This window comes from Haliotis cracherodii, unplaced genomic scaffold, assembly GCF_022045235.1.
Source record: "Haliotis cracherodii isolate W230 unplaced genomic scaffold, xgHalCrac1.p SCAF_21, whole genome shotgun sequence".
NCBI classification, from domain to species: Eukaryota; Metazoa; Mollusca; class Gastropoda; order Lepetellida; family Haliotidae; genus Haliotis; species Haliotis cracherodii.
In genome coordinates this window covers 3739533-3757779 of record NW_027266277.1, presented here as the reverse complement: position 1 = coordinate 3757779, position 18247 = coordinate 3739533, and the positions used below count along the sequence as shown (strand labels likewise).

General features: G+C 38.4%; 1 protein-coding gene across 3 annotated transcripts in view; it reads right to left on the bottom strand.

The window, feature by feature from the left end:
- The window catches only part of LOC139470700 (zinc finger protein rotund-like), a 396945-nt gene that overhangs the window by 356332 nt on the left and 22366 nt on the right, over window positions 1-18247 (bottom strand). The gene's annotated exons all lie outside the window — the stretch shown is intronic.

The following is an 18247-nucleotide window of genomic DNA, read 5'->3' as shown; positions in this document are numbered from 1 at the left end:
TTTCCTACCTCCACATCTACTCCTATCACATCTACATCTACCACCACATCTACAACTACCACCACATCTACTGCTACCACCACATCTACTCCTACCACCACATCTACTCCTACCACCACATCTACTCCTACCACCACCTCAACTTCTATCACCACATCTACATCTACCACTACCTCTACATCTACCACCACCTCTACATCTACCACCACATCTACTTCTACCACCACATCTACATCTACCACCACCTCTACATCTACCACCACATCTACTTCTACCACCACATATACTGCTACCACAACCTCTACATCTACCACAATATCTACTCCTACCACATCTACTGCTACCACCACATCTACATCTACCACCACATCTACTGCTACCACCACATCTACATCTACCACCACATCTACTGCTACCACCACATCTACTTCTACCACATCTACTCCTACCACCACATCTACTCCTACCACCACCTCAAATTCTATCACCACATCTACATCTACCACTACCTCTACATCTACCACCACCTCTACATCTACCACCACATCTACTTCTACCACCACATCTACATCTACCACCACCTCTACATCTACCACCACCTGTACATCTACCACCACATCTACTTCTACCACCACATCTACTGCTACCACAACCTCTACATCTACCACAACATCTACTCCTACCACATCTACTGCTACCACCACATCTACATCTACCACCACATCTACTGCTACCACCACATCTACATCTACCACCACATCTACTGCTACCACCACATCTACATCTACCACCACATCTACTGCTACCACCACATCTACTTCTACCACATCTACTCCTACCACCACATCTACTCCTACCACCACCTCAAATTCTATCACCACATCTACATCTACCACAACATCTACTTCTACCACCACCTCTACATCTACCACCACCTCTACATCTACCACCACCTGTACATCTACCACCACATCTACTTCTACCGCCACATCTACTGCTACCACAACCTCTACATCTACCACAACATCTACTCCTACCACATCTACTGCTACCACCACATCTACATCTACCACCACCTCTACTGCTACCACCACATCTACTCCTACCACATCTACTCCTACCACCACCTGTACATCTACCACCACTTCAACTTCTACCACATCTACTGCTACCACCACCTCTACATCTACCACAATATCTACTCCTACCACATCTACTGCTACCACCACATATACTCCTACCACTACATCTACTCCTACCACCACATCTACTCCTACCACCACATCTACTGCTACCACCACATCTACTTCTACCACCACATCTACTCCTATCACCACATCTACATCTACCACCACTTCAATCTCTACCACTACCTCTACATCTACCACCACCTCTACCGCTACCACCACATCTACTGCTACCACCACATATACTCCTACCACCACATCTACTCCTACCACCACATCTACTTCTACCACCCCATCTACTGCTACCACCACATCTACATCTACCACCACTTCAACTCCTGCCATCACTACTATTTCTACCTCCAATACCAGTCTCTGACATACATATCTGATCCTCAGACCTGACCAGATGTCACGCTGACATGCCCGACATGACCGACATGACCGACAAGGCTTCCCCACGACAGTTGACCTGGAACTGCCGACACCAGCCCACAAGACAATAGGGATTTTTCCAGTCACTAATTTGGGCCGTGAGTAATGAGTGTGACCTGTTCACCTGACTGGTGGCAGATGACCGCTCCCTGGACCATCCATCTCCGTATGACGGCAATGTCAATAGCCCGTAATCAACCTCCAACACTTCAGTCATTAGATCATTGACCACTGAAAAAACGGAATTCAAACACTATGTGCTGACACCACTTTAGAATAACAATTGAAGATGAGAAGGACCCCTTATCAACAATCAAAATACAAACTTTATACCAAATCATTTACCCTTTACTAATTGGCAAAATTATGTTATATTTTCAATATTAATTTTGTTATTGATTTGAAGTGCCACTTTCTTTTAAATATATGCAAGATACCGCAACAGTGAACCAATTCAGGTTACCAATATGACTTCCATTTTTAATCAAAGAGAAGCAACTCTTTATAACATTCATTTAAAGAAGAAGTTGAATGTATAACTTATATGTTTAATACTACATTTCATACCCTTTGTAAATCATGTCTGTTAGGGGTGGGATGAATCCGAATGTATCACCCTTGTACCCGACCCCCTATTACCAGACCCTACTTTGAACCCTGCTGTTGGTCTCAAGCTGGCTACAAAATGTCCAATTGAGAATTGTTTTACAGAAGCCCTGGAAAAAACTACTCAGATACACGCAAACAATGATTTCATCAGGCATATACGGAAGTTGACTGAAGCATTTTCTTTACTCAAACATATAAAAGTCAGGAGGAATGCTTGCATAATCAGAAAGAAATGAAGTGAGAGAGTGAGTGAGTGAGTATGGTTTTACGTCGCTTTTAGCAATATTCCAGCAACATCACGGCGGGGGACACCAGAAATGGGCTTCACACATTGTACCCATGTCGGGAATCGAACCCGGGTCTTCGGCGTGGCGAGCGAACGCTTTAACCACTAGGCTACCTGAGCGCCCCAGAACATTGAGTGACTTGTTATGTAACCGTGGAGTTTGATTGTTATCGTCATAAAACAATAAATCACATGACTACCCACATGTCCTGCTCAGTACCCACCCGAGCCGAGTACCCGAGTCCCCGAGTTACCTGTCTCAGTCCTAGTGTTTTTGTAATTTAAGAGCTAACCATATGGTTTAATACTTTGGGTTGTTTTTCACTTTAGTAATGATCCCTATAGTTGGACTCTTGATACAGTCCCTCCTGTAGTTATTGCCTGTCTTCCTATCTGTGAGTGGAATGTCCATCTCCACTGAACTCCCCTGACCTCTCTTTGTTACAGCTGACCACTGGTCAGTAAAACGCTCATCAGTAATCTACAGGTGAGAGATAGTTAAGTCAGGTGTCGGACAGGTGAGTGATGGTGCGAAGCCAGGAATTGGCTGAGATGATGGATGCACAATTGAGGGGTGCAAGAAAACTGTATTTGTGTACCAAAGTGCAACTTCACCATTCGCAAAGTGACAAGACTTATTTTCATTTTACTTTACATTCATAATGATTAAGAAGATGAGAATCCAGTCACATATATGAAACCTGTCCCCGTTGTGACGCATAAGGTTTCCATTGCACCATATTTGTAGCAAGAAAGATACTAAAATGTGTGTATGGATGGATGTGACCAGCAGGGATGGATGGATGTGACCAGCAGGGATGGATGGATGTGACCAGCAGGGATGGATGGATGTGCCCAGCAGGGATGGATGGATGTGCCCAGCAGGGATGGATGGATGGATGTGCCCAGCAGGGATGGATGGATGGATGTGACCAGCAGGGATGGATGGATGGATGTGACCAGCAGGGATGGATGGATGGATGTGACCAGCAGGGATGGATGGATGTGACCAGCAGGGATGGATGGATGGATGTGACCAGCAGGGATGGATGGATGTGACCAGCAGGGGTGGATGGATGTGACCAGCAGGGATGGATGGATGGATGTGACCAGCAGGGATGGATGGATGGATGTGACCAGCAGGGATGGATGGATGGATGTGACCAGCAGGGATGGATGGATGGATGTGACCAGCAGGGATGGATGGATGGATGTGACCAGCAGGGATGGATGGATGGATGTGACCAGCAGGGATGGATGGATGGATGTGACCAGCAGGGATGGATGTGACCAGCAGGGGTGGATGGATGTGACCAGCAGGGATGGATGGATGGATGGATGTGACCAGCAGGGGTGGATGGATGTGACCAGCAGATATGGATGGATGGATGTGACCAGCAGGGATGGATGGATGGATGTGACCAGCAGGGATGGATGGATGGATGTGACCAGCAGGGATGGATGGATGGATGTGACCAGCAGGGATGGATGGATGGATGTGACCAGCAGGGATGGATGGATGGATGTGACCAGCAGGGATGGATGGATGGATGTGACCAGCAGGGATGGATGGATGTGACCAGCAGGGATGGATGGATGTGACCAGCAGGGATGGATGTGACCAGAGGGGTGGATGGATATGACCAGCAGGGATGGATGGATGGAAGTGACCAGCAGGGATGGATGGATGTGCCCAGCAGGGATGGATGGATGGATGTGACCAGCAGGGATGGATGGATGGATGTGACCAGCAGGGGTGGATGGATGGATGTGACCAGCAGGGATGGATGGATGTGACCAGCAGGGATGGATGGATGTGACCAGCAGGGATGGATGGATGGATGTGACCAGCAGGGATGGATGGATGTGACCAGCAGGGATGGATGGATGTGACCAGCAGGGATGGATGGATGTGACCAGAGGGGTGGATGGATGTGACCAGAGGGGATGGATGGATGGATGTGCCCAGCAGGGATGGATGGATGGATGTGACCAGCAGGGATGGATGGATGTGACCAGCAGGGATGGATGTGACCAGCAGGGGTGGATGGATGGATGTGACCAGCAGGGATGGATGGATGTTACCAGAAAGGAGGGATGGATGTGACCAGCAGGGATGGATGGATGTGACCAGCAGGGATGGATGGATGTGACCAGCAGGGATGGATGGATGTGACCAGCAGGGGTAGATGGATGGATGTGACCAGCAGGGATGGATGTGACCAGCAGGGGTGGATGGATGGATGTGACCAGCAGGGGTGGATGGATGGATGTGACCAGCAGGGATGGATGGATGTGACCAGCAGGGATGGATGGATGTGACAACCAGGATAGAAGTGATGAGCCGGGAGAGATAGGCCTAAAAGGGATGGCTGTGTAACCACCAAGCAAGTGCAGACTGTTGATAGCAGACATAGGAAACACTCAAGGAGACAGCATATGGAATAGTGAATCTATACCAGCTCAAAGACTTTTTTAGTCCAGTGTTGAAAGCATTTAACACTTTTTGCCGTGGTGCAGAAGCACTCCCTCATTCCGTCCACAGCCTTCACTCATGCAACCAGCTCACTTCTCCACCCAACCCCTCAAAACATTTATAAGTAAACTTTAAAACTTAAATTGATTAAAATCATCATGGGAAGGCTCTCTCTTTCGGAGGTCTCGACATGAATGATCAGCTGGTGTAATTCATTAACTAATTATACATTTTTAACCAATGACTTCCACATTAGATGCATGGTTTCCATATGGAACTTTAAGAAATTTGTCTTGCTCCAGTTATTCTCAAATTTCAAGCAATTCCACTTAACCTTCTGAGATCCCTGGAAGTTGCCATGAAGCTATGCAAAGGAAATACAGTATCAACATTCGAAGGAAATTTACTTTTTTGAGTTACTGAAACTTGTGTTTGAATTTTCAAAGAATATACTTCATTTAGATACTTTATAGCAAACTTTCTTCCCAAAACTTTCGACCACTATTACTATTTATCAGTTAATGATAAACACATAGATGTTGCTGATGCAGCCCAAAACTAATTTGGTATATTGTTCCAGGAACGGGATAAAAAATAACTGTATTAAAGTCAAACCTCCAAGTTATAAATCTGTCAAACTGGAAAACTTGTTTAGTGTATCATTAGTGTTTGTAATGTCTACCTAACAAAACAGGGTCACCAAATTAATGCAGTATCCATAGAAATAGCACTTCACAACCAAACAGAACTTTGTATTTAGCGTTAAAATGACACACAAGTGTTAAAGTCTAGTGACCTCAGAATAAATCTGTAATGTATAACACTTATGGCACATCTACTAATATTGCCATCTTAATCATGGCCTTAACCTCAACATACTAAATTATCAATAACCTCAACATTCATCATAATTATCATCACTCAGTTTCTCAGTTCATGGGCCAAAGACAACGGAACGAATCACTTGCATAACCTGTGCATTGATAACGAAGAGAGAGGTTCTTTTATACATGTTTTCAGTAATATCATTCATTACCTTCGTCGGGGAGAAGATATAAAACAATAACAGCACCTGCATGGGGAAACATTTTAGCATGAGAATTGGCACATTGTCAGAAACTAAGCTGTATTGTAATGTGATATATTCTCATGAAGATCAAGGTACCTGAAAGTAACTTTCAGAAAGGAATACAATGTTGGATAAACAATAATTGATGCACAAGGTCTGATACATAATTTCTTATATACAATGTTTGATAAACAATTTGTTTAATCTCAAAATGTTTAAACTACTTGTCCTTTTAAGTATTTTCTAACTTTGATAAACATAAGACCTAGAGTTTGTCTACTGTAAAACACAAAAATTGATTATTTTCTAAATGATTTCGTTTTGGGGTATTTGATGAAAGTTACTTTAAAATAAATATGCAATGTTTCATATACAGGTTTTGGTTTGTTTTTTTTAGTAATATCAATTGTTTTGACTCCATGTTTTATTAGTATTTTCAAGTTTAAATTAAGTTTGACTATTGGAAAACATGTTAACACAAAATTTGAATGATTTTTAATGATTTCTCAATGAAATTCTTTCCCCAAATTACTTGGAATAACTTATAAGATATAGTGTATCCGTTATCAAATCATAATATAATTTCACTAAAAACCAACCAATGTGGAAAATTTCTTGGGGGGAATGTTTTCTGATAAAGATACTAAAAATACGAAAAGTAAATAATTTCATGCAACATCATGTAACACAGGTTACAGGTGAGTGTCAGAATTATAAACATGGTGAACAGTCATATCATCTCTAAGAATTCCACTTATTACAAAATCGTACAAATATAGGGATAATGACAGTTTATTCACCTCAAATCAACCTCTCCCTTTTATAATTCCAGCAAAAAATGCCAAAATAACCCTTTGAAAGACAGTTGCGTGAACACCCAAACCTTCTTGGCTCAAACGATATCAGGACTTCTAAGTTACAGACAGGGAGCTAGCTAATTCTTCCTGAGATTATTCACCAAGCCTGTCTCAAGAAAGATATATCTACGACTGCTGTTCTCCCAGTTACGTTCATGCGTTCATGGAACATAACGTCTTAGGCTGGTTAGTCCATGTGCCATTCCGGCGCTATCTTGTGCACCTGTTCTGTTTTCATTAAACGGCCAATCAAAACAGCCTTCCAATGTCCAACTCCATCAATACAGATTTCCATCACGTTAAAGGCATCATCTCTGGCAAAAGTGTTTAATTACCACATGAAGAAATATGTAACGATGAGGTGTTATCAGTTGTTGGTACCCTATCAACAAGTTAGAAATTTAGGAACCTGATTAATTAAGATATTGTTTTTTTAGAAGTCATATACGGTATGTATTTTCTCAAGAAAGTATCAGATATATTAATATTAATCGGAAGAAACGTAATTAAAAAAATGTTTAACTGTCTCAGTTGATTTCCTTATTGTGTTAAGCCTGTTATTAAAATACATTTCCAAGAGATTTAGCATCAAAATTTTCAAATCAAAATGTTTAACAAATCTTTTATATATGCTACTTTGAATTGTGAGCAAGATTGAAGATTTATCTTTCTACGATGTCATTCGACTCTTGCTGAAAGTTACATGTCAAGGTTACAACATTCACGGCCTGAGTAAAGCTTGCAAAACGTTTTAGGGGAGACATGCGGAGGACATTTCCAAACATCATGCATCAGTGACAACATTGATGTCTGACACAATTCCCTGTTTTACTTGTACCATATATTCCTGGGGTTTTTTTCAGGGGTACAATTGACTTGCCTTTGCATGTGTTTGTGATGGATGCCACTTGAGGGGCAGGATACACTGACTTTTCTTGATAACATGGTATCAACACTACTTGATAGTGATTCATAAACACCTCTCATGATAGAGTTGGAATTTTACAATCAACTCTGATACATGTTTCAAACAATCAGATCGTGAGTAAAGTGAAGTTGATGAAGTTTTATCTTTACTAAAACATATACATGTCAAAAGGAATGTGTGCATTGTCAGAAAGAAATGTGAAAATTAGTGATGTAATGTAACCACTGAACTATAGTGATTTTTTTGTCATCAAACATTATATCACGTGACTAACAACAGGTCCGGGTGGTCCTGTCGGTACCTAAGTCCTACTCAGTACCCACCCGACCCATGTACCCGAGTTACCCCTCCCAGCCCAACTTCATGTGAAGCACATATATCTACAGTAGCTGTACAAAGATGTGAAATGATTCTTTTAAAAACATATAGAAAAAACAAAACACCACATGCTCACATGTTTTTAAATTTTGATGAAAAATAAAAGAGATAATTTTCAGTGACCTTACTGTTATTATTTCCTAAATCTTGTAATTTATTTATTTATTTATTTATTTATTTATTTATTTATTTATTTATTTATTTATTTATTTAATAGGAATTGTGAAGCAGAAGTAGTGGTGTCATCACTGGGTATTGCACAATGTTCTCCAGTAGCGACAATGCAATGTAAACACAAGCATGAACAATGACCACTTGTCTCTTCTAGGCGCAAGTAATCTGTTACATCAAATGAAACAGTCTTAAATACTACTGTCCCATGTTTACGTCAAGCTTAACAGACTAGGGCATTTCCCAAGTCAATCTGTAGCAGTTTTACATAATCACATACTACATCATGTACTTGTGTTAGACACTGTAGTTGCAACTACACATGGACAGTTTAGTTTCTAGGATATGTTTGATGAACAAATGCATGGTGCTTTTAAACCGATCTTGCTGACTACATGTATTTTGAAAGACACCTGATCTCATTGAAACATACAATTTTTGATATTAAAGCTGAAACACATTTTACATTAACTATTGTAAATCTAATGTATGGATTTTTTTTCAGAATTAACCTTTTGACTGTTATTCCTGTATATTTGTTCATACCAAAGTAATTTTCCATTTCTTGATGCAAATATAACTTGACTTCTTTTGGAGAAAGTGTAACTGCACATATTTTGGAGTGTTATATCTTGTGGCCTTGACCTCTGACCATTTCATCATGTGCCAAAAGGAGACCTTAACAAATCAACTGCAATTCCGACAAAACCTTTCAGTCATCCTGTTTCTAATCATACAACAAAAATAATAGTAACTCTAATTTCAACTCTAACTTTTGTTCCAACAAGTTTGAATTTGCACCTTCAAGGGTTAAAATCTCCTTTCCTGAAACTACCTCCTGTATTTTGACACTCAAATTAAACATTGTCACCAAACTTATCACTTTCGGGGGAAACCCTGCTCCATATATGCCACAGCAGTTGCATTATCTATAAATATAATGTCCACACAACAAAGTGCTTACAGTGCATGTTTTCTTCAAGGACTGAAAAATATTAAGTATACAAACTCAGAACAATTAAGAATTCAATTGTTTAATATCTTTGTAATTTAGACCTTTATAAATGTTGAGCTATGGAGGAATGTATATGCTTTCAGTGAACACTGGGGACATATTAATACTTTGGTGAAAACAAAGGATGAGTAAGTAAAACCCTGCCCTCTGTCAACTAGACAGAGTTGTGTCCCTTAATGGTGCCAGGATCCTCTGGTTATGAATTGAAATAAGATTTCTCCTGATGATTAGCATCGGTCTGTCTGCACCATTTCCATACTTGGGACACAGGACACAAATATGCCTTCAACCCTTGGTCTGTCAGCACCATACCTGTGTTTTACCAAAGTGGTAAGCACTTACAACCTAGTTATGGTTTTCCTCCTATGGTAAGCTGAGAGAGCACAGTTTTACAGAAATACTGTTCAAAGTTGCATTGAACACAACTAACTCTTATATGTCAAATATCAACTTAGATAAGTCCTCCAGAAATCTTGATGCTGAATGGCATTTTATCATTGATGTATGTTAATCCAGATAAACGTTATAGAATATAAAATATACAAAAAATACCCAAAATATTTTCTAAACATTGTGACGTGTCCCACCAGTGGTGCAGGATATGCTCACCCGGTATCATCACTATTTAATAGTGATTCATTGACACATGCTAATGATATAGTCAGAATCGTACAATTTCTTATGGATATGAAAAGGGTTTTGCCGCTTTTATGTCCATATTTTAACATAAAAGTTTCTTCCATGGCCTTATTCCCCTAGCTGCACAGCACTGGATAACTGAGTGTCTGGGTTACTGAGTGACCTTTGCACACACAATTACATTATGATAAACAATGTGTACTGACATCATGCATTATGTGACAACTCAGGTTAAATGTCAAGCATGCACAGCATATTATTTCTGGGTGTTTTTCGAAGAGTGTGTCAGCAACTTTTGTCCAAATTTAAGATCTCATTTCTTAGTTTTAGGGAAATAGTTTTAATTTCCACCCAACATATCATGATTTTAGACGTTGCATAAATCTTTGAAAATACTGAAATAATTAACGTATACTTATACAGCAGGAAGCTAGTGTATCCCATGTGGAGAGCAGGGAAGAACAGGTCCCCAGAGTACCCAGTACGTCATGCTTGTAGCACAAATGATGTTATGAAATTATTGTGGTTAAGTTTTTGATCTGGTTGGGTGTGATCTGGGTCTCTAATTTTGTTGATTATTGTGTATGAATAAAAGTGACAAAACCCATCCATATTCATAAATATCTCTCCTAAAAGCAGAGTCGATTGTGCAATTTCGACTAAATCATGAGCATGCTTATGAATCACTATCAAATAGTTTTGACCCTAGGCATTGTCTAAAAGGTGAGCGTATTCTGCCTTTCCGGTGGTACCCATCACAAACACATGCAAAAGGCATGTCAATTGTCCACTTAAAAAAACACAGGAACATATGGTACAAGTCAAAACAGAGAATTGCATCCAATATCATTATTGTCACTGAAGCGTCAAATTTGGAAATGTCATCCACATGTCTATCATAAAACTTTTGAAAGTTTTACTTAGATCTTGGAACCTGTTCACCGGTTGCTTTGAAAAAAAGTTATATGCAGTATTCTATGTTGTATGTTTATTATGCCAGGTGTTGATGTACAGGAGAAATTAAGCAGTTATTTATCACAGTAATATTGATAACTTTAGTGTATTACATCTCATATTCTTCTCTGCTCCCTGTTTTCAGCAATGGTTGAGACTACTTCTTATCAATCTATCCTAGCAAAGTTGAGATGTATTTCAGTGTAAGTATATACCTCCATGTATACATTGCAGCTCATCAGACATACCCAATATGATGTACCCCTGGCAAAGGTTGAGTGAGTGAGTGAGTTGGGTTTAACACCGCTTTGAACAGTATTCCAGTCATATCGAAGCTTCTCAGCTGAATGTGGGAGAGAAGCCAGAATGCAGGTCTTAGACTGGTGCACAAGTATCATGCTGACAAACCTAGAAACATGATCAAGAACAACTGGAATTCAAACTCACAAGCTTAGAACAATATTCTACTCCATTTTTGACTTCCTAATCTTCTAATCTGTAATTCAAACCTCTAAATTACAAAACGTGTCAAATAGGATCTCATTTGTCAAATTCATCCTATTGACATCACCTGTGTCAGATTGGGAGACAATCCAATGCCATAAATATGACATATATGCCATAAACTGCACATGTTGTCTAAAAACATTCATCTCTGAATATTACACTTAACCAAATCCGGTGCCAATCAAGCTTGGAACTGATCAGGGAGGCTGGACAGCAGTGCTGTAATTATGTTACAACCAGAGTTTTTCCAAGCAGTATAATAACTGCATATGTTTAAGTCCTGAAAATGTGTCACCCATGTTTTTCTTGCCATTGCAAATTGTTTATCTTACAGAAAAAACAAGTGTTCATTAAAATGTTATTTTTGAAGTTTTGGAGTATTGCATGATGTTTCTTTTGAAGGCCTACTCATGTAAGAACGAAAAAGGAAGAAAAAACCTTATGCTTAACTAATATTGCATTGGTGACTTACTGCTGGGTCATCATCTTCTTGGGTCAATATCTCCTCTTGTAAATAGGGTTGATGTTTTAGAATGATGAAAACACACCTTTTTTCAAAGGAATGTTTATTATTTCTTCAAAGATAACTTTTTTAAGGGAACAATCTTATTTGCCAACTACTTGTTCCAAATGATATTATTGCAAATGATGATTAATTGTTTGTGGCTACTTTTTTCTATTTTGGGATTGGAGATTTCATGGCTATATGAATTCATAAAGAAATATTGCACCAGATGATTACACACACATGACACCAGGTGTTCAAGATTTGGTCAGACCAGTCCAGTGACTATCAGTAATGACTGCAGACAACTCCCCATGTCACAGTAACAGAGTGTGCATATTGATAGACAACCCCATCCAACACAATGCATAGGAATCCACCTATGTTATTTTCAATGAGAAAGATTAGCTATCTGAAAAAAGGTCCATACTATTAATAGAGAGCAGCGGACATCATTAACTTGCAGTTCATCCAGATTCACCTCTTCCAACCAAGGACCAAGCAGCTAGCTTGTGGAAGCAGCAAGTCAGATGATGTTTAGGAAGAAGCATTTTTGTCTTTTCCGGTTTTCTTACAAAGTATGGTACATTTAACCTTAAACTCCTACATATGGTTAGATCACTCTTTGTTTTTCATCCCCCATGTAAAAGAGGAATGAATGTCCTTAGCAACTAAAAACAAGTTTAAGTAATGGCTGCTCAGGTCATACTCTATGCTTTATTCATTGTGTAACTGGTTTTAGTGAGTGAATGATACAAGATGTTCAACCTTACAAATTTGTTACTCATGTGATAAATATATATAGGTGTAACGACACTTTGACATATTAATATTCATATTTTGAAAATCACGTACCCATGTATCTGGTATGTTTCATATATATTATGTTGTTTAGGAGAGTTACCTTTTCATGTACTATCTAACCACGAAATATTTGACTTTAGTTCCAAATCAAACAAATCCAATTCATTTACAGTTCATTAAATTTGCAAAAATCTTGCTTGTTAAAGAACAAGTCACCAATGTGCTTTGAAGCAGGCAAAGACGCACTGACACTCGTGCCCCGCAGCGTAAAGGTCAGCGGAATGTACCACTGAATCGGATGCCATCTCATCAGCTGTGTCCAATAAGAAATTCAGAACAGGAATCATTGAACCTGCTGTTCGCAAAATTTGCCTCCTGTCTTTAAAGTGCATATTAGGCCATTAATCAAATCCCTACAGTATCCTAACTTCAATGTCCGCATCCCAGGTCAGGGTTGCGGGTGAAAAGAAGAGGCTAAACCAGGGTTAATAGACCCCATGCTCTTCTAGCCTAATTATTGATTAACTTTTTAAAAGATCACCAAAAAAATCAACTTTTAAAGAACTTCTCATTCATTCCACTATGTTTAGATTTTGGCAGGTCTCGGTCTTGCAATCCATTGGGTGCTGGATTGCCAGCACAGAAAGTGAAACGCAAGTCTCGAATTCTACCACCACAAATTTGGTGGATTGAGTTCATTTGGAAAATGCCTCAAGACCAAAATAAGCTATTTAATCAAACTAACCGATCAGTAAAAAATGACACCTTGGCATTTTCAAATGTTCAAGATGTGTAATCCACTCACACGTGTGTTTCAAATCTATCTTTTGTAAATTTCAATTCTGGAAATAAAATCAGCATGGCCATATACATGCAACCATGTTATTGTGTGAGTTTCGATTCTTTTAAATACTTAAATTAATATCACTCCTAAGTCTTGGAGAGACCAGCTCCCTATAGTTTTCATGAAAATGATGTCACGATTTCTAAAGAAAATTCGTTTTGAGATAACATGAAAATGTGATTAAAAAGCATCCACAGAATATCAATATCTGTAATAAATGTCATATTTGTCACATTAATTTCTGTCAGTGTCGTGTATAGTTCAAAGGGAAACCTAGATCATCAGCTTTGGTCATCGTATGTCAATATCAACATTCCGACCTAGACAATGACGTTATGTAGCAGTTGAACACTCACAAGAGTTGTGACAAACAAACAATCAATCTTGTTGTCATGAGAGTTCCTTGTAAATTTAGTGAGTTTGTTCCATATGTTCCCATGTTTTTACAGGTAAACAATTGACTTGCCTTTGCATGTGTTTGTGACTGGTGCCACTGGTAGGACAGGATACGCTCTCATTTTCGCAAACAACTGTTATCATCAATATCTGATAGTGATTAATTGACACAAGCACATGATCTGGTCAGAATCTTACAAGCGACTCTGAATATGGAAAGGGTTTTGTCACTTTTACTTATGTAGAAACATTCCAGCAATACAACTTCATGATGACAAATTCTAAAAGTAAGGCACATTACTAAACTTAAAATATGGCTGTGATAAAACAGTTGAACAGTTAACAAAATTTCACAATACATATTAACAAGTACAAACACCATTGTGTCAAAGTTGAAGTGTCCTCTGAAAATACTATAACTCAAAATGATGAATAGAGAAGGAATATGCAGGGACCAATTTTTTACTTCGAGACAACCGTAAGCTCGACAGGGGGGCACGGGTTGCCTTGTTGTCCAAGTTCCCCACGATTAGCTGTGCAGAGTTGCGTCCCTTGGGCATGCCAGAAACCTGTGATTGTGGGTTCGAATCCCGGTTCGCCCGATTATGTTTCTATTTTTGTCAACACCATACCCGTGCTTGTGGGATTCACAAGTGGTAAACATCTGAGACCTGCATCACTTCGGGCTTTCCTCCCACATTTAGCTGACACGCCATGATATGACTGGAATAATGTTAAAAGTGGCGTTAAACCCAGCTCACTCACTCACTCACTCACTCACTCACTCACTCACTCACTCACTCACTCACTCACTCCGTAAGCTTGACACATCAAAGTTGGACACAATACTGTTTGGCTCAATCTATAAAACCTGTTAAACCAAGTGGGTAGAAATTGTGTAAAAAGCTATAAGGTTATCAGGAGTTTGATTCAAGATGGGTGTCATTATTTCTTTTTGCATGAAACTGAAATACGTAAAGTACAAAACAATACGACAACATGAGTGACACAACTGTTTATTGTAAAAACATAGTAGCAACAATTTCTCTTGTAATTATTATTATTTGTCTTGTTATGATTAGTATTACATAGCAGTTCTTATAAACCAAAGGATTAAGCTACCTGGATTACCATATCTATATCATCATCGGCAACACTTTACCTCCTCCCAACACAGCTTGTGGTTGTGGATTCGGCCATGATGGTCTTCCCAGCTATTTCCCAGACATGAGAATAGATACTTTGGCTCAATGAAGTAAACTTTTTATGTATTTCGATGCTTGAAACCATTAGAACAAATCATCTTAAACCAACATGTTGACTCATATAGCTACAAGTCAGAGAAACTGTATCCTTTCTCGAACAGGAAAAACTTTTTATTAACCAACGTATCGAGTAAATAAAATATATCAAGTAAAGTTCAACTTAAACCAAACTGTATGTACAACAATATTTATACAATATGTGGTCTAGTCATGTGAGGCTGTCTGTTTAAGATCAACTTAAACCAAACTAGATGTACAACAATATTTATACAATATGTGGTCTAGTCATGTGATGCTGTCTGTTTAAGATCCACTTAAACCAAACTAGATGTACAACAATATTTATACAATATGTGGTCTAGTCATGTGATGCTGTCTGTTTAAGATCCACTTAAACCAAACTAGATGTACAACAATATTTATACAATATGTGGTCTAGTCATGTGATGCTGTCTGCTTAAGATCCACTTAAACCAAACTGTATGTACAACAATATTTATACAATATGTGGTCTAGTCATGTGATGCTGTCTGCTTAAGATCAACTTAAACCAAACTGTATGTACAACAATATTTATACAAAATGTGGTCTAGTCATGTGATGCTGTCTGCTGAAGATCCACCTAAACCAAACTAGATGTACAACAAAATTTATGCAATATGTGGTCTAGTCATGTGATGCTGTCTGCTTAAGATCCACTTAAGCCAAACTAGATGTACAATATTTATGCAATATGTAATAATGTATGCTTAAGTTCAACATAACCAACCTAACTGTGTGTACAACAATATCAATACAGTTTGTGATTCTGTGTGTGTTAAGTTCAACTTAAACCAAACTGTGTGTACAACAATATTTATGCAATATGTGATCGAGCCATGTGATGGTGTATGTTTAATACTTGAATGTTATTTAATGAGAAATGAGGAAGCAAAGATTGACTTAAACTCTTAAATAAATGATGACGATTATACACCATAATGATCGAAACATGATATTGGCTTTAATGGACATGAAACGAGGCAGTTCCATTTTTGTTTCAAGATTGCCATAAAATGCCTGAGAACCTGATACATGTTCTCTCATTTGTCAAAATCGCATTTAATTTTTCACCTCTCCCTGTCCAAATTGCTGCCCAAGACGGAACCAAGGTGGACATATAATTCAACAGTTGTCAGCTTGCTACGCCACTCACGTTAATAGAACTTCAAATTTCAAACTTCATTGAAAACTAATTCTTCAAGTATATTCAATATGAAATTAAATTCTCATTGAGACACATTTTTCAAAGTCTTGGAAGGAAGGGGGGACTATGAAATGAATAACGTATGTAATTATTGCGACCTGAGGTTGATGAATGGTGAAACTGCCACATCTTCTTGACACTGCTCATTCCTTTTTGTATCATCTATCAAAACTGCAAGATTTTATTATTTTGCAGAGTTGTTACAAAAGATATTGAATAAAAGTGAGTAATTCTAACAACAATCTGCTGAATTTGTTTCTTTGGTGATTTCTCCATTTCGTATAGTTGTAGTGCTATCATAAACAACAAGGAAGTTTCATAAGAGTGTCAGTGAAATAAAGTATGACCTGATATAACAAAACAATTGCTAATGTCCAATCAGAGCATCGCTTACCAGATCATGAAAGTGACAGTCAGAATGTGATTTCTGATCATGTCACCTCAAAAGATTTGACACCGGGTTTTCCAAACGACAGTTCCAGGCTGTATGACTGAGTACCTACAATCTAGGCCATCTATTAGCCATTCCAGAATGTTTGTTTCTTCCATTTGCAAACTTTTCATCGAGAATTTGTCAAAATATGTTTCAAAGCGTAGTTTCTAGTTTCAAACTAGTGCCGTTAGGCACAAGAAGGCTGCCTTCTGATTGGCTCATGTCATCTTCTTGTCAGTCATTCCATTGGTCGCTCAAAATTCGTGAAAGATCCGCCTGACGTGACCTGTAATGGGATGTCCTCAGATCTTTGTTTTGCGGTAGTGAGAACTGAGATCTGTGAAATCAGATCATTGTTCCGTTACCGCTAAACAAAGATCTGATTCTAATGAGATTACCAGTACATTAACAGAAATCCATACCATGTTTACCCAGCTCAACAACAAGTCAAATTTAGCACATGATCATGTCTGTCTGATTTCATGAAGTGTCAAAACTTTAGAAATATATGAATTCTAACATATTCTACACACACAAATGAATTAATCTATCAAGTTTCCATATTAAACTACTAGTGGTATGGAAGAGAAGAATAGTTTTCTTTTGGGAGAACCATGATAAAAAAATAATACCACATTATGTCCGAAATGCCACAATACATGACATCATATAACATGTCTGCTTCACAAGGATTTTTCAAAACTTATAATTTTGAACCAATACATGATAAATTCAGCATGCTAGCTTTAACTTTGAAGAAAGTTTGTTTAACTGTGTTAAATATTAAATATTTTTTAAATTTAAAACTTCATATGAATATAACATATAGTTACAACGATAGGAGTTAATTTCATCAGTTCAACTATACTGAAAAAGTTCTTTAGTCGCTTTGATTTCCAGACGCATTTCCCGGGTACATAATCCTACAAAGAAAATAGTTAATTTTCAATCACTTCAATTTCTTTCAAAAATAATAATCATACTGCCAAAAATGACAAGTTCCTAGAACAGTGGAAGTATGGCTAACTTTGAGATTGATATGTTATCATTGGAATTTAATTTAATACATTTCCGTTAATGTGTAAAGTTAAACTGATGACTATAAAAAACATTCAAATCAGGAATCTTAAATGACAGTCTTGGCTCAAACTCAGTATCCAGCTTATCAATATTTTCTACTGATTAAAATGAAAATCCAATGAAATCAAAACCATGCTACAGCTAAAGTAATGGGACAAAATTG